Genomic DNA, 23318 nt, shown 5'->3' with positions numbered 1-23318 from the left:
TGGCAGTAAGGAGTTTAATGATGAGGTGGAGGGGCCAGCTAAATTAAATCTCATCTGATGACCTCCATTATTAAGATTCATTAAAGGAGCATCAGTTCTTGTAACATAGTTTTAAAAACCATGACAAACACTGACGGCGTCAATAGCTGCAGCTCATCTAATGTGAAAAGGCTGCATGCTACAGTCAATACGTTGGTTCAGAGCGGAATCGGCGCCAGGATGAATTACTTAAGGGGTTGTTTGAAATTTTTGAGGGGGGTATACATTTGTCACTTTGTCCTAATGCAATGTCATGCTGATGAAATGTGTGACTTCTCCATTGTGGTCGACTGAAGGACCAAGCGATTCATTTGACATTACATCATTTAACATCATTTGACGATTGTTTGAGGGCGAAGCAGTGGCGTTTCTGTGTGGAGTTTGCATGTTCTCCCTGCGTTTGCGTGGGTTTCCTCCAGGTGCTCCACTTTCCCCCACAGTCCAAAGACATTCGGTACAGGTGAATTGGGTAGGCTAAATTGTCCGAAGTGTATGAGTATGAATGAGTGTGTGTGTGGATGTTTCCCAGGGATGGGTTGCGACTGTAAGGGCATCCGCGGCATAAAATTGGCTGGGTAAGTTGGCGGTTCATCCGCTGTGGTGACCCCGAATTAATAGGGACTAAGCTGAAAAGAAAATAAATGAATTAATGAATGACGATTGTTTGACATTACGTTTGTAATTTTAAAGAAATAAATATTTTAAATGATAATTATGACATTATGAACTGTTATTGCAATTGAACTTGCATCTAATATCTATTTTCTCCTTGCTATTAAAAACAGTCCAATTTTATGTGTTGATCAAGGATAAAAACAGTGATGGACTAAGGGGAAAAGTAATTTATCATTTGTATTGTTAGTGGTTTGAATTATCTACAATTTACATCAAAAAATAATATATACTTTATATTAGATGACTTAGATACAAGGTATTTTTCAGTTTGTGAGCTTGACCAGGTCTGCGTTTTTCAATAGCAATGTTTCTTGGTTCCTATGTAAAAAAGGCATGTAACATAATCGCGCAATACTTTCTACGTGCTACTTTAGAGTCGCTGTCCATTTCAAAAGTGCTGAAATATAACCTTATATGGAATTAGTCCGAACGTTTAACCCAATAATTGCCATCTCTTGTGGATTAGCAATCAATATAAAGCACCTACATGCAAGACGGGACATAAAACTGCTGAAAAAGAAGGTTAAAGAACATGTTATCAATATGAAATGTTTAATATATGACAGATTTTTGTTTTAGAGTTCATCCCTGTTTCCCAATCGTTTTCCAGTTTTTTCAAGCATGTTTCATTTTATTTCATTCATTATTTTCTTTTCAGCGTGTATTCATTTTTAGTCAGTTGCTTAATGTAGATGTGTATTTCTGTTTTTGTTAGTTTGTTTTGTGCAAGTGCTTTTTCATTATTTAATTTATAAATTAATAAAATAAGACTAATAGATCGTCTAGGAAAATGTACAAAAATAATTCAAATTATATTCAATATAGACTCTCCATAAACGGCATAAATGACAAAAGTTCATGCTTAGATTTCATTCTTCCATTCATTTTCTTTTCAGCTTAGTCCCTTTATTAATCAGGGGTCGCCACAGTGGATTGAACCGGCAACTTATCCAGCAAGTGTTTTACGCAGCGGATGCCCTTCCAGCCACAACCCAGCACTGGGAGACACCCATACACTCTCCTTCACATACATACACGACCAATTTAGCTTATCCAAAACACCTATATCGCATGTCTTTGGACTGTAGGGAGCACCCGGAGGAAATCCTCAGGAACATGGGGAGAACATGCAAACTCCACACAGAAATGCCAACTGCCACAGCCGGGGCTCGAACCAGTGACCTTCTTGCTGTGAGGTGACAGCGCTACTCACTGCTCCACTGTGTCGCCCCTTGTTTAGATTTCACAAAGTTTATATAAATTTATATGTCATATATGCAGGGTATATTACAAAATATTGTTACTTAATTAATATTGTAGTATTGCTACTATAATTCTACAACTACAATTCAAAAAAGTGCTACTTAAGTTACAATGATTTAGTGAAACAGACCGCAATATTAAGATCCCTTTTATGATATACTAAGCCTTACAATGCTTTTAGGAAGCACAACCCTAAACAGAACGACAATATTAACTATTATCACCCTTATATTTCTGAGTTCAAGCAGATAAAGAATATCTCTCAACCAAAGTGCTCATTGCTATGTCAAATCATTTGGTAAAATACAGTTGATATAACACGCTGAATCATAAGCTAGACATCTCTTTGTCTGTGAGTGTTTGGTGGTCTGAGACAAGTCTGAGAATGACTCTGCTTTAGATATGTTTGCACAAGTAACATACAAATAAACTCTCTTCCAGTCTCTAGTTACGAGCATAGAATTTTTTTTTTAACAGATACAAATTTAGATACTTGATGGGAATTGAAGGGTGTGTTTGCAACTGGCAGGTTTGGTTTGATTAAAATAAACTCTACTCTGATTATTACGTTCGGTTAATTTGAATAAGTGCAAACACTGTTACCCAGACTATGATGGTTACCAGACAAACTGAATTTGTTTGTATGGGGGACCAAGATGCATTTTGTAGGGTCTTGGTCTACTTCAAATCAAATTCTGGTGTGGTTCAACTGAAATGTAAATGCACCACTGACACAAACAAACCAAAAACAAGACGTGGTGTCACAAAATCAATCCCATAAACATTAACAAACTGTTCAAACATGCCTTTTTTTCCTATTAGAGTTGTGATGTTACCTTTATGTGGATATTCAGTAAGTTATATTGCTAAAAAAACCTAATTGTCTGTTTACTCTGTGATGAAGAGGAGTCAATTATTACATACTATTTGCATTCATATTCGTCTTTCATTGTTCCAACATATAAAATATACAAAACAGAAAACATGCACGTGTAGTTAATATTTCACTATGTTTCTATGGTTACATGAGCAAAAAAAACGGAGTTTAGAAATGTAGGTGATGTGTTTTCCTGCCCATTTTTACACAATATTCTCTCCTGAGGAAAGCTTTAGCTCCTTCACATGCCAGATAGAAGCATAAAATCCACATATACTGCAATCTTTCCTGAAAACAAAGTTGAGTTGTGTGAAAGCCAGTCTTCATTTCAGTGGCGATCTGAGCGTGACTTAGAAAGATCAATTTTCAAATTACGCCTGTGGCTACGCAAGTAGCATCAAACACTTGAAAGCCTTTGATTTTAGTCCTGCATGCTGAATATGTCACAGTATTTATAAACAAGAATACCCTTATGCGCTTAGGTTTACATTTTTGTGTTGCGGGTTTGTGTAGAGTCCTAAAACTTAAGGATGTCATTGATGGAGCCAAGATCCTGTTTGACAAATTTCAAACGGGTTTAATCCAGTCACATGTAAGAGACAGCATTTCAGCATTTTAATAAATGATTTATCTCATCAATCACAGTAAAAAATAATAATAATTCATTAGGAAAAACCAAGAACAGGAATTATAAAGTCAAATGGGATAATTGTACATTTCACAATAGGTTAATGAGGCAGATCGTGTGAGGAAAGAAGCAAGTGCCTCTCATTTCATTTCACAAGAAACATTAAATCTGGTTATTCACCTCCAATATACATTGGATAATGGTTATAAATAATATCTCAAACTAAGTTAGATCTGTGGGGAATATGATTATGGTTTTGAAGTCGTGGCAGAGCTTCAAAGAGCCTGCTTGCTCGTGTCTGATGCCAAAGATTAAGAACACAGATGAAATGCTCTTCGCTGTGAACGCTGCTCTGTATTAAAAGATTGTGAGGCAACGCTGGCTGTCACTGAATGAAATGATAAAGTGAATGAATGTAATTTATCAGTGTTACAGTTTATTAAAAGGAAATGACTTAATAATTTATCTAACCTCCAGCGAATGTGATCATTTACTGGATATACAACGTTGCTTGTCTCAGATGTTTTCTTGTTTTTTTTGTCTATTGTTTTTAGTTGATCTGTTATGTACACTAACAAGATAATCCCAGACTTATGAGAAGTCTTGATAATTTATTTGAGAAAATGTAGGACCCAAAACTAAATATAACATCCAACTTTTAATCCATAGTACCTTTTTGATACAAACCAATAATGATTTTGTCATATTGTTTAAATGAAAAATTTCAATGGGGAGTGTTAAAAAGATTGATGTGTTCAGCCATTCCGTCATATCTTAATTTTCCAAGTTGTTCCACCTTTTTAAAATTACGTGTGAAGTTAAATTTAAACTTTGAAGAATCAACTGCTTTTTGAATCATTATTATTATTATTATTGTTGTTATTGTTGTTATTTTCGATTGTTTGATTAGAATCACACATTGCATTTTAGTTTTACAAGTTTTACAAAGTTTTACAAGGAAACAAAAAAGCAAAAGGTCAAGTATATTTTTTTATATTGGGACATTTCTATATTGGGACATTTCATGCAAAGATTGCAATTTACACTCCCTAATGTTATTTTAAAACTTAGTTGCTTTTTATGTGGTACATATAAATTGCAAATTCTGAGAAATGTAGGGCATCACGGGGGTGCTGTGGGTAGCACATTCGCCCCACAGCAAGAAGGTCACTAGTTCAATCCCTAGGTGGGTCAGTTGGTATTTTTGTATGTAATTTGTGAATGAATATACTAAATTGGCCGTAGTGTATGTGTGTGAATGCAAGATTGTATAGGTGTTTCCCAGTGTTAGGTTGCGGCTGGAAAACATATGCTGGATAAGTTGGTAGTTCATTTCGATGTAAGCCTAAAAGAAAATGAATAAGAAATTTATCTTAATATTATTATTATTATTATTATTATTTAATAAGTACATATTTTTAGTATGATAAATAGTATGTATTTAACCAGGAATAAAGCACTTTGAGAAATTAAAAATCTATCATGCAAGAGCATCCTGGTAAAAAAAAAAAAAAAGTTAAACAAATTGACAGCATATACAGTATGAATACTAGGCATGGGACATTAACCAAGGTTTCAAGGTTTACCACGTTTTAGGAAAGTCAATGTTTTGTTCAATTATTCATTCATTTTCGGGTTAGTCCCTTTTTTAATCTGGGGTGGCATATCCAGCATATGTTTTACGCAGCGGATACCGTTCCAGCTGCAACCCATCTTTGGGAAACATCCATACACTCTCATTCACACTCATACACTACAGACAATTTAGTCTACCCAATTCACCTGTACTGCATGTCTTTGGACTGTGGGGGAATCCAGAGCACCCGGAGGAAACCCACACAAATGCAGTGAGAACATGCAAACTCCACACAGGAACACCAACTGACCAAGCCGAGGCTCGAACCAGCGGCCTTCTTGCTGTGAGGTGAAAGCACGACCTGTGCCACTGCGCTACCTATATCACGGTTTTAATACCGCTAAAATATTCTGTTATACCATTTCCTAGATATATACAAGTATGTTTTTAATGTATTTTTTATGTGTCATAAAGAAATCTGCGTTTCGGAAACTAATAAGACAGCAGAAGTCAAAGATTTATTTTCACAATTTAACTTGACATGTCTACTGCTCCAAAATATTAGAAATGTCTCTTAAATTGAAGTATATTGTGTTCTATAGGGATAAAGTTTTATTTTATTTATTTTATTATTTTTACCCAGACATTTAAAATGAACTTATTTTAGAGCAGTAATCACAATACTGTAATATCGTGGTATTTAATCTAAGGTTATAAGTTTATAAGGTTCTCATACCGTCAGAAACTTATACCAGCCCATGCCTATTGAGTACACCCCTCACAACTTTCTCATTTACATTAATATCTTCTATAGGATGCTTTACAATATTATATTGTGCATATTTAACAAAATAACTTACAATAGCAGTCCATAAATTAGTAACATTCATATGTTAGGGAATAAATGTAATATAAAAATTTTATAAACAGCAAAAATCAAGAGAAACCAAAAATATTTTGGATGTTTTTGAAATTTTGAGGGTTTTTTTGCAATATTACCCATAAATATAAATGTATTATCTTTCTATTTCTAAACATGTTTCTAAAGATGTTCAGTGACTAAAATACTATTTTACTAAATGTACCTGTTTAATGTCTGTTTTGTCCAAATGTTTATTCACTAAGAAATATGATCAAATTTTCATTTTCAAAATGGGGTGTACTCAATTATGCTGAGCACTGTATGCAGTATAAGTATAAATCAGACAAAGCATTTTTAACTAGATGTTATCAACCTACAGAAGTTAAGCAGCACTCTTTAAAATACAGTAATGCTAGTAGTGGTAAAGGAAAATATTTTTTAACATTTATCATAACATTAAAACATTAACAACGCAAGAAAAGAAAAAAAACTGCTATTCACACAAATCTGCAACCACTACAAAAAATATTTATTATTTATGCCAGGCTATTTATTGTAGCTGGAGATGCCACTTTGAAAATAAAACCCCGCATCCTGCAGCTTACAACTGTTGCTTCGTATGTCCATAAATTGCTCAAGGCCTGAAGACTAAACATGCAATATGTACTGTATGTTCACGATATCACATTTTATTATTTTTTGCACGTTGTTTACACAGAGACAACAAAATTGTCACTTTCAACAACTGACAAGTTCCTTTTTTTAGGCCCCCAAAGTGGTGTTATTAGGCAAACGAATGGCCCAAACACATTCAAAGCGCTATTTGTAGTTGAAAGCGATGTCACGTAAATTCCCTCGAAGTTTTATGAGTTTCTTAAAAATGCCTCACAACAACATTCACTATTGCAGTTTAACGATTCGGGACTCTCATTCCAGTGATGTTCTGATTCCATTTCGGGAGTGTTTATGACATTAAATGCCCCTCTGAGAAGAAGGTTGTCTCGACAGGCGGGACACAGGAAGGGACATGCACGTATGCACAGACCCACACACACACATTTGTTGTCCACAAGACTGGGGGCAACTCTTCATCACAGGAATTCTTGGGGAATTTCTGCTCTACCTCGCAGGCAAATGAAATTAGTGGGGATTGTGGTGACAGAGTAGCCATTGTGGGAATCATACAATGTGGTTCTTCATCCTCTGTGCACTGCTTGGGGTGGAAAGTCCTGTCTTGAAGGCTGGTTCGCTGGCCTGCAGGGGTGCTGTTATCCCCCTCCCCCCCACCTCTGCCCCAGACACGGTGGGATGCAGGCCAAGGAGGAATGATTAACTGATTACAAGGCCAGGGGTGTTTGTTGTGGCCCTGCTTGACACGAGAGGTTGCCCTTTGGTCACCTGACACACATGACTCATTTAATACCTGGACCGATGGCAGGCCTGATGAAGTCAGATTTGGTTTTGGACAAATGTGTTTAACTAAAAAGCTTGGAATATTACATTTTGGCATGTATGTTTTGAGTCATGCTTTTTCAATCAATCAATCTGTAGTTTGAAATCTAAGTACAAAATTTCTGCACGCCCATTTCCGTGTGGGCTTATTAGTAATTTATGACTGGTTTTTGTTAAACAGGCTTTTGAAAAGCTCATAGTTTACTCTGTACCAGTGTTGTGTTAGTTACTGAAAACTAGTAACTAGTTACAATTACTAGTTACTTCATTTAAAAAGTTACTAAATTACTTTATCGATTACTTACACCATAAAGTAAAGCATTACTGTTAAAAGTAATTTTTGAGTTATGTTACCAAAGAACATTTTTAATGCTCCCCTCAATGCCTTTATAATGTCACATCAGTGCTGCAAGGAAAATACACTGTTGGTCAGCTTCACAGTTTTAATTAATTTGCATTCTCACAACTAAAACACAAGACAGACTTAAACAAAAAGTAATTTTAAACACTTATTTATTTAAGTCAGACCAGCGGAACACAAATATTCAATAACACAAGGTGATAAACCAGCTGAATAATATATTCAGAAAAAAAGCAAAAACACTAAAGTGGCTTCAGCGTTATAAACGTTTGCATTTAACCCTTAAACATGTTCTTTCACAGCTTGAATATGAAAACTAGTAAGAATATACAACAAACCCAAAACATTTATGAAATAAACAAATGAAAGTAATCTGAATTATCAATCAGCATCAATTTGGTGAAACTCAGGTATTATAGACAACAATAAATGTTTTGCAGTTTAAACAAAATAAAAACAACAGCTGCTCAAAAATGAAATCCATGAGCAATTTCCAAACTAACCACAAATTAAACATGGTATGTCAACAACTTATGTAAAGTGTGAAATGTGAAATGTAAAATGTTCAAAATCTGCTGTTGTGTAACAGCTATAAAAATATGTAAAACAATAAAAAAACAAATCACAGCATTTTTCTGAGCAATACAACACTACACATTTAAGATAACATAGTGTATCTGTCTTTCGCGAGGGCACAATCGGTCTACCTCACATGCATTTGTTCTCTCTCGCGTGCACACTTGGCCTCTCTTGCGCGCACTCACTCTTTCTCATGTGCACTCAGTCTCTCTTGTATGCACACTTGGTGTACCTCGCGAGCATTCGGTCTCTGCTTTCGCTTGACTTTTGTCCAGTCTGCGCCTCATACACTAAGTGTCTTCTTTACAGTGGTTGGTTGGCATCCACGAATTCCACAATGGTTCACTGCTGTAAACACGAAGATGTGGGCTAGAATGTAGTCAAAATTAATTAACCTACAAAGTAACAGACAAACGCATCATATAGTAACTATAACAGAGTTACTATATTTAAAAAGTAATGCGTTACATTAACACATTACGAGTAACACATTATTGCACAACATTGCTCTGTACATATACTCAATTTTTATATACAGTTTTATTGGATTTTTACAATTTACCACACAAACAATGCTACATTGACAGCCCTTATTTAAAAAAAAAATAACAAGAATATAAGACAACTTTATTTTGGAATTATGTAAAAGTATAAATTTATATATGTAATTATGTTAAAAAATGTCTGAAAGGTGGAGCTCAAATATGCTCTCTGATGCCCTTACATAACAGATAAATATATTTCTGTACATATTTTCATTGTTTATTTTATTTATATAAAAAATAAACAATCTGTTGTATTCTGTATGCAGTGCTTTTTTATTTTTTTATTTTTTTTATGATGTAGCAGCCAGCCATGATGTCAAAATTGGCTTTGATAAGAGCCAACTTAGTAACTTAATATATATTTTTTAATACCCCTAGTTAGATTTTATGTAGTACTTGTGCCATAAAAATTCATTTGCAAGTAAATTACCTTGAGATATTTACAGTGAAAAACTGAATTCTGGTCACCACTTAAGATTAAGTTGATTTTCAAAGTATCTGCCCAGCACCAGAGCAAGAGCTGGAGATTCAGGATTTTCCATGGCATCATAACAAACCTTGTGTTGCACTTGCTATTTATAAGCAAAATCATAAGTGGAATACCATTATGCAGCATGTAAGAAGGCAACAATGTGATTCTTTCTATAGGTAGTGATCTGTAATGCATATGGACTCATGTGAAATGCCAGCTTTTGTATTTACTGAACACAAGGGAACTTTACATTTCAAGCGAGGCAACTACTGTGGTAGATGAAATCTCATTGTTGAGACGGTATTCTAAAAATATGAGATGATCTGTTCGCTATTAAGGAGGTCTTTGTGGATGGCAGTTGGTCATACATTCCTCTGCACAATTACACATTGCCCCCTGTTCTAGGAACAGAGGTAGCATTATAACTGTAGCACACGAATGCATTTGGGGATTCAAACTGACAAAATAAAAATGAAACGCTAACTCAAAACACACATGGGTAGCTCTCCTACTTATTCTGAATGTTAAATTTGATTTCATTTGTTATGTTTTCAGGAGAAAGTAAATAAAATATCTCTTTGTCAAAACGGCAAGTTGTTTCCAGTGCAAATAAACACCCTCTTTGTTCTTGGTCTAACATATTTTTGCCTCAGGGCGCAGTTATTATCCTGTGTCTGGCCTTTATTGAAGTATGAATAGATTTGAACATCTAGATATAAAGACGTCATTTTACTAAACCTTAAAAAACAGGTCTGGGATGTTTTCGGAAATATAACTTTCAAGAGTGAAGCATTTAGTAGTGACCAAACTTTGAGGATCATGGCGTTTGCAAAACAACATAAATAATAAATCAGATTTTTTTTTCTTTTTATAAAATAGAGGAAACATGAATTTCTTTTTGCATTTCTGATTCACCACAGATTCCAGTAGATATTGTATTATTCTAGTAATTTAATTATATATTATATCATTTTTAAGGGTCAAGTTTAGTCATGTTTTGAAAGTCTAAGGCCCCGTTTGCACTGTCGGGTCTTGAAGCCCAAATCCGATTTGTTGCCTATATCAGATTTTTTTTTTTGCCTGTTCATTTACAAGTTCTTTTAATTGTGACCCATATCCAATTCATGTGTTTACACTTGCCATACAATTACACAACGTCATGCATGCATAAATGCGGGTTCTAGCATCTGCGCAACATTAGCCAAGATAAAAGAAATTGTCTTGCTTTTAGCCCTGCGAAACATGCGAAATTCGCCCAACTTTAAAAAGATTTTGAGGCGGAGGAGGGGAGGAGAGAAAAGGGCCAACATTGCATATGAAGTCCTCCACCATTCAGAGAAATTTGTGGGTGCGAGAGAGATCTCAGGTCTGGTGGGAGCAAATTGTGGCGACTGACCACTTTCTTCATCCGTGTTTCTTCAGTTGTTGTTATTTACCGCGTCGGCGTCTCCACACATACTCTTTCTTCTACGTCATTAAACCGCGGAGAAGTACCACATTGTCGCAAGTTTAATGATGTACAAAACGGAATGCCTCAATAAATCCGGTCTGCCTGTTTACTTGATAGTTGCATTCTCATATATCTGATTTAAATCTTATTTATTTCCACTTATGGAGGCCTGAAATCGATCTCTGAATATCCGAATACATTAAGTGTTTTTTTCCGTGTTTACATGGTCGTAGAACAGATCCGATCGGTGTCACACACGAGCAAAAAAATCGGAATTGGGTCACATTTAACTGGCAGTGTAAACGGGGCCAGATATTCAATTATTTATTCATTCACTGACTCGGGTAGGTGAAGAGATGGATAACGAAGAAATAATCACCTTTAAAGGTGTAGTTCACACAACAACAAGGTTTGTAAATGTGCATGGGATTGTTTGCCAACCCTGTGGATTAAGGGTAAAAATGTTTTAAATAATCTTGCATAGATTGATTCGAATTATCAAAAGCTATTTTCATGGGCATTTTGTCAGTTAAGCCAGGTCGAGTGCTTTCAGGTGGAGCAGCATTTACTAAACAGAGTTGTAATGCACTGAAAAGCGAAGCAAGCTTCCTTACCGCTTAAAAATGAAAGATAATCATTTTGTGCTAATGACAACTGTTTGCGTAGCTTATGAAATAATATAATAACATGTTTTTACTCCAAACCCACCTCATACCTTGAGCAGAATGTTCTGTTTAAAGAGGTTAAAATCAATCCTTGGGTGAGATGATTCAATAGTGCCATGTTAATTAGTCATATTGCATCAATGAAAGCAGTAAATCTTCTGTTTATTAAGTGTCCGCTATAGGCATTTCCTGGGTTTCTTCTTCGTGGGTGTTTGAAGTTTTCACATTAGAGTGCCCTCTGGCCTTTAGAGGGGATTTCACAGGTCCATACTTCCATGACAAGATGTGCATGACAATCTCAGCTTTGTTTAATCACATTTGCAGTTTAATTTCCATTAACTGCCCAGCCCTAACCTCAATGTACCGTGAGAAGCCATATAATAATTTTTTCAAGACTGTATTTTTATTTATTTTTGACAAATTATTCTTAACTGTGCAACTCAATAAAGAAAAATCTGTCAAAAAGAATGGATGAAACGTAGGGAATCTTCAAATTTAAAGTATTTTCAGCCTAACAAAATGATATTGATTCTAGAAATCATGGCATAAAGTCAGTGTGTGTTACATTGGCATTACATGGTCTGAAAAATACAATAGCTGATACCATGTCTACACAAGCACGACTGACGAAGCACAACACAACAATGTCCAGTGCAGTCACGTTGTAAAATACAACAGCACACCTACAAAACCACCTGTCTAGGCTATAGTAAGGAACTGTTTGCTTAAAAGTTAATTAAAATGTTTTGTTTAGACAGTGTCCAGATAAAGACTTTGTGGGTGTGTTTTGAAAATTTGACAACTGTTTTATTTCCAAAACACGTTTCAAGTTGTTAATGAGTTTTACCGTTGCACATTTACAATGTCTTTTGTGCAACAGGCTCATTGCATTGGGATACGTGCCCTGGCATTTGTCCAGCTGCATTTTGTATGTAAAACAAATGCTGTGGGGTGGTACTACACCATTGACAACTTCTCTTCATTTTTGAAAATGTATGGATGGCTTTTCTGGCAAGATTAGTATGCTTTGTAGCTTGCCTTGTATGGCGTTGGACTTCTGTGAGGTGTTTTAATTTACACAACATCTAACCACAACCATAGATAGTTTTGTTAGTTGATCATTTGTCTCAAACATCTGCTTAAAAATCAGAAAGCCGTGACTTCCCTTCAGCCTATAGTTTGAAAGTTTCTTATCAGACTTTACAGGCCTGTGGCACATTTGCCAACTACTTATAAGGCTTCGCTAATTACCATCAACCCATCACTATTTAAACTTGCAGAGACCAGGAACACAAAAGCCATGCTGGGCTTAGCAAACAGATTACCGCTCTTAGAAGTACACACAGTAAAGATTTAATCAACTCACTTGTGTTCTGGCACAGAACTGAAATTGAGCTTTAACTTTATTGGGGCTGTGTGTGATTTATCACTCTGTGATCCAAGAACTAACATTTCATACCTGTTTTTAAGCATGAATTCCAGCCTCCTGCCAGCCCAACACATCATTAACACACAGCCTGACTTATTTTTTTCTGTACTTAACCACAGCGAGTTCTTAAATAAGTCCTGCATGTCCTTAATTTTATCTTCTCCCTGAATTACAGCCACCCAGACGGTGCTTCCCTGGAGGATTCTGACTATTGTGGTGGCACTAATTTAACCACTGACCTCCTAAATGATATTGTCTCTTTCTTCATCCAGATTTTTCCACATTCTCGTTTGAGCACATATCTCTTCGCCATGTTGTTCGTTGTGTTTCTTTTTTTCCCCCTTGAGGACCTCATAAGCTGAACAAAGATAAAGTCGCTGCATTCCTGCGTTTCCTCCTGGTGGGAGGTAATGCTCTGATTCCAGTGATGAGCACATCTTGACTTGCGGCACCGACCCATCTGGGTTCAATATGCCCCTTGTCACTATGTCATCTATGCCTAAACAAATCCTTTGATTTGGGTAAATCACAGGCTGGAGTGTAATTTTGTATTTTTATCTCCAAGGCAAAAGATTCAGCTGTAGTTAAAGTACCTGCATTTGAAACAGAGCAATGTGGCATTAAGATTTGAAATCAAATTGACTTTATTAAGAAGACGTGAATACAATTAGTGAATTAAAAGAACAATTGTCAACATTTAGGGCCCTGTCATACACCCAGTGCAATAAGGTGCAAAACATGTTTTGCACAATCTGTTGCTATTTTTAGACCAGCACAACCCTATTTTTCACATTTTGCACCACATTGTAAAAATAGCAAATGCATTTGTGCCACTTTGTCGACTCATGAGTGTTCTGGTCTATAAAAGAGTTGTGTTAGGGCGCATTGTTTGCACGTTGCTATTTTGAGAAACTGAAATAGACTGACTAGCTGAAAGCTGGTCTATAATCCAGTAATTGTTATTATTAGTAGTATTATTAATTATATGCATATTTATATTTGTTTGAATAAAAACAAGTTTAGATTTGCCTGCTGTTGGGTTTTGGAGACATCTGCATCACCATATGGGGCATAAGAATAGGACGCGTGTTTGGAAATCACCACACTTCATTCTTTATTGTTCATTAAATCCTTTGCTGGAAATTAGAACTGAATTTAGAAATAGTTTTGAAAAATCTTTGCAGTTATCAAACAAAATTAAATATGTAGGCTAATGGAAGTCTTCAGTGGAGTGCGTACAACACCGTTTCTTTATCCACAAAAGTAATGGAATAAAGAGTAAAAACAAAGTACAGAGAAAGTAAAGAGGCCAAATAGAGGAGGCTCGTTCTTTAGATGATTTACTTAACCGTTTACACGCAGGCAAAGCATTCAGCTTTTCCACTTACAAAGTCCACCATGTTCAGTAAATAGCAAATGCACCATAGTGTGACACAACTGACTCTTGAAGGGAATGGGAGATGAGACTCTGATTGGTTTAATGGACGTTATGCTCAAAACAAACCCCTAACTTATTATGAGAATAAACACAATCCTGTTAGACCATGCGCTATGGCGCTGAGCGTGTTTTTCCATCCTTAAAATAGCAAAAGTGGATTTAGACATGCTCTTATTGCTTTTGCACCATGCGCTTTAGATTTTGCACCTAGATCGTTAAAATAGAGCCCTTAAAGTGGATCAAAACCTTTCATCAAAGATGTCCTAAAATCAAAATGTGTACACGTTCTTGTCTTTGGACAACTTTGATCAACTTTTTTTGATCCATTTTAAATGTTGACTACTGTAGATTAATAATAATTAACTAATACTGCATAACATGACTTTAAGAGATAAAATATTTTGTGCAATGGTGCATTTGTATGAAAAACATTATAATTGCAAAGTAGAATGAAAAATATATTGACATATTTTCTTTCGTACTTATCATATTAACTTTTAGACATCACAATATTTAACTTTGGAAGAGTTATGAAATCAATATTTAGAGAAATAATCCTGGTTTTCGACCACAGCAATAAAGATGTCTGTTAATTTGACTGAAATAAATGTTATTAGACATTTATTGAATAAAAATGCATACATTTTACTAAACGCCTACCTAGTAAAAAATGAGGTATAGTATCATTTGTGTCAACTGTTATACCCTTTAAAACTTGATTCTTTCAAATTCTTACTTTAATTATTTACTTTTCCTATTAGTAATAGCCATGGTCATCATGCCCATACACTAAATGCAAAGAAGAAGAGAAAATAGCTTGGACATTCTGCTAAATATTGGCCTTTTGTGGTCCTCAAAATACAGAAAGTCAAAATAAAGGTAAGTAAATAGTTTAAAATGTTTGCCAAAGTTTGCCAAAAACAATATCCCAGTGCAAATTCAAAGTAGATTTGCCTAATACAAAAACATATAAACAATGCATGTCTCTGGAAGTTCACGCATAAGGCATCTGGGGTCTTCCAGAGTAAGGTTTCAGATGGAGTTTTAGATTGGATTAGAGGAACACAAGTGAGCAGAAGGGAAACTCAGCAGCTGTTGTTCCCCCAGGTGAGTGGGACACCCGTGACTTAAGGCTGTCTGAGATAATGGCACTGTCTCACCCCTTCATCTCCCACTGTCTCCACATCCTACCAGTAAGAGTTTAATGATTAATCCTTCAAAGTGTGCTAGAGATGTCTGGGTAAACATTCACTCATATTTCCTTTGTGTAATCTCATGCCTCATTTCTGGTGTTTTGTTTTATTAGTAAAATGAGACTATGATAACACCTTCCAAAAGTGTCTGCTGCAGAATCTGCTAAAAAGACACTCATACAGCTGTTACTGACAAACTGATAGGATTTTTAGAACACTTCACAATAGTATTCAAGACAGTGGCATTGGTTTGTAATACATTTGGTTCAATAAACCAATGTTTGTTCAGCATTTATCTATCTTGGTTAACTTTCATTTATATTGCAGATTAGTTTGTTTCCTAATACACTGACTGATTAAATTATTGCTATAACTAATACAGCAAAGACCAACTAGATTTCCACCTTCTGTACATCTACCTGCATCTAGCCTTGGAATATAGTATGAATAGTATTTTCCTTTTTTTTTTCAGTACCAGTTTTCTTTATCTGTATCTAACCTACAATACACTACCTGACAAAAGTCTTGTCGCCTATCTAGGTTTTAGAAAAAACAAATAATAACTCGACTTCTAGTTAATTATTTGGTATTAGAAGTGGCTTATATGAAAGGCAAAGGTCTTTAGTTTACACTTATTTTACCAAAATAAAATATGATCATGCTTTGTTAATTATTTATTTGGACAGTAAGGTCTGACTTTGCTTAGAAAAAATTCTTGTCACTTAACAGAAATCATGTACAGTATAGAATATAAAGTCATGGTGCAGTGGAAAAATAATTAATATTGTGTATATGACTCCCATGATCTTGGACGACTGCATCCATACATCTCTGCAGTGGCTCAAATAATTTATTAAAAAATTAATCTGGATTGACAAAGAAGCGTTCTTGCAGGACTCCCAGAGTTCATCAAGATTTTTTTTATTCATCTTCAATGCCTCCCCCATCTTACCCCAGACATGCTTAATAATGTTCATGTCTGGTGACTCGGCTGGCCAATCCTGGAGCACCTTGACCTTCTTTGCTTTCAGGAACTTTGAGGTGGAGGCTGAATTATGCGAAGGAGCGCTTTCCTGCTGAAGAATTTGCCCTCTCCTGTGGTTTGTAATGTAGTGGGTAGCACAAATGTCTTGATACATCAGGCTGTTGATGCTGCCATCCACTCTGCAGATCTCTTTCATGCCCCATACTGAATGTGACCCCAAACCATGAATGCTCCTTTACCAAACTTTACTCATTTCTGTGAGAATCTTGGGTCCAGGTGGGTTCTAGTAGGTCTTGTGCAGTATTTGTTATGATTGAGATGCAGTTCAAAGATGATTCATCGGAAAAATCTACCTTCCTACCTTTTTTTCCAAATGATCAAAAGAAGTCAAGCTATGATGTGTTGCTCTTACATCATAGATCAACGACAAGACTTTTGTCAGGTGGTGTACATTTAATGAATAATAGTAGTAGCATTCATTATTATTATTAATTTTCCTTCAGCTTAGTCCCTTATTTGTCAGGGGTCCCCACAGCAGAATGTACCGCCGACTAACATCTGCAACTCAGTACTGCGAAACACTCAAACACTCTCACATTCACAAACAGACACTCATACACTACGGCCAATTTTATTTCATCTAATTCACCTGTACTCTATGTCTTCAGACTATGTGAAACCAGAGCACCTGAAGAAAACCCATGAGAACATGGGCAGAACTCCTCACAGAAATGCCACCTTGTCCAGCTGGGACTCAGACAGTAAGCTTCTTGCTGTAAGGTGACAGTGCTAACCACTAAGCCACTGCATGCGCAGTCTGCATGTGCAGCCTATATTGTTAATATTTTTTTACTTTAATTTATTAAATTAATTCATTTATTTAAACGGTAAGATATAGTATACAAGAGCAAGTATTATATGTTATTATATTTTGCGAGAAGCCTGTTTCATTTCTGGTCAAAAAGAAAACATGCTGGTTGAACATTTAGTTGAAAACTTGAGAGAGGTATGTATAATTTCTGGCTTGAATGTAGGGCTGCATGATTCTGGCTAAAATGTGAATCACAATTTTTATTTATTTATTTTTTGCTTAAAATCCAGATCAAGGTTATTTCTCACGATTCTATAGATGTAAAATAAAGGTATGTGTGCAACATTAGTTTTTTTTCTTTTCTTAAAATGTAAACAATAAGTTGTCATTTCATAAGAATATGTCAATAACTCAATTTTGAAAAAAATGTCAGATAGAAACTTATAATTCTAAAGTGACGATATGGTAAAACAACATTAATAATATCAAGTCTACAGTATATGTAGGTCTACTGTTGCTTAAAATGCTAAATTTTGTATAGTCATTACGGTGGACTTAAACAGACTTTCAATAAGTCCTGTTTTTTAATTCACAGTTAAATGATGACATCAGAATACAACTATTCATAATTACGAAATTCAATTGTTATGTTTGAGACATGTGCTTGTCATTTATCATTGGCAGCATTATTAGACCATTTGTTTTCACTGGTAAAATCAGACATTTGTCATTATCAGATTTCTTTTTGCATTATATTCAACATTATATAGGCTAGAGTAGCTATACTGACACTTTAAAACATTTATTTTAATGCACAACACTATGTATTAACTATGAAAGAAAAAAACATATCAAATGCTTGTCATAATCATAACCATAAAACTGGCTGCACAATTTAAATGATGTGCAGCCAGTTTCATTTTCACTTCCTAGTGCGGCTCATTGCTGCCGTCACTGTGATAAAACACACACATGCAAATCATTCTTTCAGCGCGGCTCTCAAACGATCGCTCTGTGCAACAAACTGAAGGCTATTTGCAACTTTATTACTTGTTATTCATAGCCTATGCAGGTTCTGTTCACTAAAGTAGCTGTCATTGGCATGCACACGTGCACATTCTCGGTAGCTCATGGTCATCTCACGTGTGATTTTGTGGTCGCGAAAACATCATTACATAAAGACAGAAATTATATTTCTTGGTGAATTATACATTATAAATACAGTATGTGACACTTTTAACGCCATTTGAAGGTGTTCATGTTCCTGTAAAGACTTGTGTGACTGCCTAAAAGCTTCATTCCTGACCTTGAAAATATAATTGGCTGTATCATAGAAAAGCTGAATTAAGATCCTGTGTAGGGTCAAATCGAGATTATGATCTTTTTTCGAGTAATCATGCAGCCCTAGTAGATTGTATGTGTGTGTGCTTGTATTCTTTATATTTATTGGCCATGGTGAGTTCTGCATCTATAAACAATTCAAATATATCAATACTTTTTAAACAAATAGTACTCTGCCTTTGGTAAAGGAATCATTCACTGCTTCCCATTGGAAGAGGATCATTATCCCTCGAACAAAAGAAGACACAAGAACAGGTGACAGAGGCCTCAAAACAGCCCAGATTCCCACTGACTGCGGCCCCTTTTGGCCTAGCAGATGGCACAAGGCTTGTTGCTAGGGATAAGGAGTAAGGAATCCATTTTTTAATTCCAGATTATTTGCTTCGGCACGGCAAGCAATATCCAAAGCTTTCCCAAGGCCAAAAGGGGAGGAGGACGCATTGAGAGAAGACACAGGCCAGGTCAACAGTCACTTTTATAGGCAAAAGGACTTGTCAGTACAGCTGGCTGAGCTCACCGAGGCCTCAAAGAAACAGATTGGCTAAAAGTTCGCTTGCGGTGCCTGAAAAGGGGGGGGCGAAACAAGTTTTTAGCAGGTGAAAGCTTGTTGGCTCTTGTAATTAATAAAAACATGCTCTACCTTTTTCTGCTCTCAAGTTTGTTGTGTAGAAAAACAACCGGTCCACTGGACACACACAAACATTGGCTAAGTGGGGATTCCAGCCAAGAGGGAAGTGTTGGTGGTCTCCCAAGACGTTTGATGAAGGAGCTCTACCGCAGCAGCTGATATTTGTTTTGATCCCGCCGATCTCTTTATCGGACTCATTTGTAACAAGAAACAAAAACAGACTTTTTCAGTTCAAAGAAAACAGTCATGTCCACCTAGACAAACCTAACGCGAATGATGTCAGATGTTAAGGGCTGAAAGTAAAGGCAGGGTTCAGCGAAGGATATGGGAATGTCACAATTGAATTTGGCATCTAATTTGTGAAAACAGTACAAGACAAATTGATTTATACAAGCAAGTCAGCTTGAGCGAGTAAGCTCATCAATAAGCCATTCAACTGAAGTAGGGCAGATTTCACCTATCCATCCAAGAGTTTTTGGGGTCTCCTTTGTATTCATGACTGCGAGTCTGCAACTTCTGGAATTCGACTATAGATAAAACTCAGTGCCTCTCCGGTGAGACAGACAAAGAAAAGCTTTTATGAAAGTTTGAGTAGTTCTGATGTAATGACAGCAGCTCTCCATGCAAATGTGTATGCACAATATCTCGCTGGATTTGAAGCCAAATCTACATTTACACTCTATTATATTCAACAATACAGGTTTAAGAACATGGTTTAGTCCCCCTTTAGGCAAAAAAAATGGCTCAAAATACAAATGAAATGATATGTCTGTGATAAACCCTAAAATGTGTTTTATCTTTAAAGCTTTGCAAGGTAATATCCGAGACTCAATAGGAGAAAATGACACTTATTTGGCTACTGTGTTCAGGTAGGCCACCAATTTCCTTATAACATGTTTCAGTTAAGTTTCAATTGAGTATAGAAAGTATCATAAGTTTCAATACTCTTATTTTTGTGCATCTTTCAGTACCCTTTATAACATCAAGGTAAATCTGTTTTTTTAGATTTATTTTAAATGTTCAGTCTATTTTGTAAAATGTACTACGGCATCTTTTAAGTGATATTCATCTTGAAGAATATCTAGAAAGCAGTGGTTAGAAGAATTTGTAAATATGTGTTTTACTCTCAACTAAACACACCACAAAATGACAATGGTGAGAAAACATGAATTAAGAAAGCATCTGATTAAAGAGATACAGATATAAACACAAGTTCTGTAATTCACCAGCATCATGTTAGTAGATGAGCCACAATTACATGTTTGATTATACAGTATATATGAGAATTCAGACAATAACAGACTATCTAAGAATATAGTTTTAATTAATGTCCTTGCATGACACATTAACATTAGGAAATGATTACTTCCACATTAACTTGGAGCATTACAATTTTTTTAATAAATTAATGCTTAAACTGATCAAAAGTCACACAATAATATTTATAATGTTACAAATTTAGTACTGTGTAAAAAAAACCATCAAAAGTATTAAGTGTGACACTTGAAATAATTTGGAAAGGCTGTACAGATATATGCTATATTTCTTTTAGAACTTCTTCAAGTTCATCTTTACATGTAATAAAACTAATGGGCTGTTTTCGCTATTAATGTGATTTCACTGTTCAGCTGGAAACTGAAAAGGACTAACATTATTGCTAAAACAACCAATCTAATGATTACCTGCATGGTATTAGAATGGATGTAAGAGAAAATATACACAGAAGTGTGCATAGTGTCTTACTGTACCTCCATCAGAAAATTATATTTATATTTTAAAAAGTATATATCAAAACAACATCCTAACTTGTTCCTAGTTTTAAGGCTGAGTGCTTAAACAAAAAGTCATCGAAATCAACATTCAGAACCTATAATCGATCTATTTTTTTCAAGGTCATTTCAAAGTACTTTTTTTCAGTTACTTTCCCTACTATGTGTGGAGTCACATGACCCTGCTCTGTTAAGACTGATTTATACTTCTGGTCAAATACATGGGTTTGGTCCAGCGCAGCTTTCACGCGGTTGCATACCTCTTAAAAAATATATTTTATTTTATTTTTATTTTTTCATTACATTGATGATGATTGTAAGCTGCACCAGAGATGCCTTGAGGCGGCATAATTTTTTTATTGCAGTAAAATTATTAATTACATAAAAATATTTGTTTACAGAAGATGCAAAAAATGCACTCTTTAAAATATTACTTATAGGATATACAATTTTATTTATATGTAGAAGAGTTATTTTATGTAGAAGAGATACTGCTTATTTTACTTTTAAAAACATACAAAATATTTTTTTTTCCAAAAGTGCAAGTTTTCTTTTTTTAGTGTGTGTCCCTCAATTATTTTAAAATCAAGTACTGCACACTTCCTTCAGAAATCTCTCACTTGTAATGTGTGCACATATTTACTGTACAAAACCTGTCAGTGAACTATGGGGGCAGAAAAATAAAATAAATAAATAAAATAATCCTTCATTATTTATAATCAAGTCAAAATATTCAATTATTCGAGATTTTGATTTCAGTTCAAATCACCCAACCCTACCTACTGTAGATCACACTACATAAGCATGATTTAAGCCCAATTTGCAAGTTAATGAGCTTGCCGACAGGTCAGGCTGTGATCAGTGAAAATCGGCAAGAAATGGTCAATCTGTGATATTTATATTAGAACTACTCAACAATGCACCAAAGGGGCATGCTGATGTGAAAAGCAAATATCTAGCATGCCAAATATCTGTATTAGTCAGCCGACTTGACATCACATGCTGTCAGGTGTAGTGATGGGCTGCAGCCAATGAGAGAGTTGGTGTTTTGTCAATTTGTCCTACCTTGTCAGACTTTCCTACAGTACCTTCCATTTAAAAAGGTAGCACATTTTGATGATGAAATATGCTACCCATTAAATTGTGCTACCAGTGTAAATTTTAATGTAGATTAGTGTGAAATGAAGCTATAATATCACCCTAATCCCTAACCCCAACCTCAGAACCATTCAAATACAGTGTTGGTACCATAATCTGATGGGTAGGATAAAATGTCAGGACACCAGTGATAGATTTAGCATTGTGCTCACAAGCTCAACAGAAATGTCTGTGGCATATTAGCTTTTCACTGAAATGATTAGCGATTCATGTTCTCCACTGTGCAACATGGATGTGTGAGCATTTGAAAGCCACATTTACTGTATCAGTTGCCAAATATATGAGTTATTTGCTTACTGATCAGCTGATTAAAGTAAACGCTTTCAGAGCTCACCAACTAAAGGGCTCAAAATTGCGACCATTTTGGTAATATATGAGCCCGAAATTTAAGCTATGCGACCTCATAATATATTTGGGAGCATTTGTGCAAATGCAAATAATAGTTGTAGCGCGACCTGTTTAGATTTTTTTTTCTAAAAACCTGCTGAATCGATCTTCCCTGCCGATATATTGGTTCATATTAGCTGTCAATCATGCAAGACTTTCCGCTGTCAGATGACAGGGAGCTTTTGTGACTGCGGGAAATGCAAACGGCTAAAGAGTGAAAAGTACACCGAATCTCTATGCGTTGCATTCACTGCATGTTCAGCGCAAATGTCCGCTAAATGTAAAATCTAACACTGTACAAACCATCGCCAAAGAAGCTCGCTTTTACTAAGTTTAAGCTGATGCGGCTTATAACAGAGCGGCATTGCGCCAGCGGTTATCGGGAGTATCCTGCTTTGCCCCCCTCATATATTGGGTCAGGGGAAGACTGGCCATCTGGCAAACCGGGCACTTTCCCGGTGGGCTGACGTACTTTTTGGGCCGGGCTGATCATCGTCTTATGATCTGATCAGCCCATAAAAGGCTTTGCAGCCTATCGTTTTTTTTTTAATTGACGCTCCTGTGATCTGTGACTATCTGAAAGTAGATGCTTTTTTTCCCGGACAGACAGACCGGGCCGGCCAATGTGACACTCTGCAGCCCATTGGCTCTTTTCGGTATTGACATTAAGCTGGCCCAATCACAAACTCCCATTTTGGACTCCGTGTGAGCGTGCGTCGTCTGTGTGTATTTGTC

The 23318-nt window shown here is 35.8% G+C and overlaps 1 protein-coding gene across 12 annotated transcripts in view; it reads right to left on the bottom strand.

The window, feature by feature from the left end:
• zeb2a (zinc finger E-box binding homeobox 2a) overlaps positions 1–23318 on the bottom strand; it is a 264051-nt gene that overhangs the window by 113472 nt on the left and 127261 nt on the right. The window lies entirely within an intron of this gene.

Source organism: Danio rerio, chromosome 9 (genome assembly GCF_052040795.2).
Source record: "Danio rerio strain M-AB ecotype USA chromosome 9, GRCz13ab, whole genome shotgun sequence".
NCBI lineage: Eukaryota > Metazoa > Chordata > Actinopteri > Cypriniformes > Danionidae > Danio > Danio rerio.
This window is presented reverse-complemented; position numbering and strand designations above follow the sequence as displayed.